This window comes from Galeopterus variegatus, unplaced genomic scaffold (assembly GCF_000696425.1).
Source record: "Galeopterus variegatus unplaced genomic scaffold, G_variegatus-3.0.2 Scaffold90, whole genome shotgun sequence".
In the NCBI taxonomy this organism is placed as follows: domain Eukaryota; kingdom Metazoa; phylum Chordata; class Mammalia; order Dermoptera; family Cynocephalidae; genus Galeopterus; species Galeopterus variegatus.
The window spans coordinates 941,437-942,475 of record NW_007726201.1 but is presented as its reverse complement, the minus strand read 5'-3'; the positions used below and the strand labels follow the sequence as shown (position 1 = coordinate 942,475).

Below are 1,039 nucleotides of genomic sequence, written 5' to 3'. Positions count from 1 at the left end.
ATTTCTCCAGAATTACATCTTCGTCTTTGCTTTATCTAATTTCTCTTTACCTTCTAAAGCTCATACTTTGCTGTGCCTATATCTGAAGATATGGATACACTGAAAATAGAAACAGTAAATGAAGGTATAGAAATTTCTCCCCTATCTTCTGCTGGCCAATTTAGTATTGGTGGCCACAAAAACAGGAAGTCCAAAGCCACCAAGTAATCTTGATTGGCTGTTCTCATCCAGGAAACTTATCTGGAAAGAAAGAAATCAGGAGCCTGGTATATGTTGGGAAGAAATTACAGCTAAGACCAACAAGGGATTTGAAGTGGTCAGGAGAAAAACGGGGTTCCCTGAAGTTAAACCCAGCTAGAACTGAGTGGTGGCACTTGAAGTTTGGCTGTACAGACCATGTCAGGTGAACAGAGCTGACAGACACAGAGCCCCAGAATACGGCCGGGCAATGGCCATTGTTTTGCTGACAGCAGTCAGCATGGTCCTAAGGAGTTCTACAGTGTTATTAACCCTTTGAGCAACCTTCTTTGCCCACCTGTTTTGTAGAATTCTCAGGTGGTATCTCTAATTCTATGAAATACACAGCATCTCTTTTGCTCTTGTTCCTCTGGCATGCAGTAATCAGTTCAGCGGCTTAATGGGGTGCCTGCTTCAACCCCGTGTGACTCATACCATTGGCTTGAAACTGTAGTTTTTAGCACAAATGGCTGACTGGCTCTCGATGAGATTGATTGGAGGGGGAAGTAACTGTTAGAAGAGTCCAGATGTTAAATAATGGCACCTCAATGAAAGTTGGAACAAGAGAGCTGAAAACGGAGGGAAGGTGGTCAAGTAAGCTTTGCCTCCAGAATCCATCCCAGATGCACCTGCTCCTCCCTACCTACTACTGCCACTACCACCCTTGTGCAAGCCGCATTAACCTCTCACCTAGACAACTGAAGTCACCTCCTAACTTATCTCTCTGCTTCTAATCTTACTCCCACACAATCCATTTCCCATATACAGAAAAGACCGTTTTTTAAGAACACAAACCAGATGG

At 43.8% G+C, this 1,039-nt stretch overlaps 1 protein-coding gene across 1 annotated transcript in view; it reads left to right on the top strand.

Moving 5' to 3' along the window:
- Positions 1–1,039, top strand: part of TMCO5A (transmembrane and coiled-coil domains 5A) — a 15,975-nt gene that overhangs the window by 3,943 nt on the left and 10,993 nt on the right. The window lies entirely within an intron of this gene.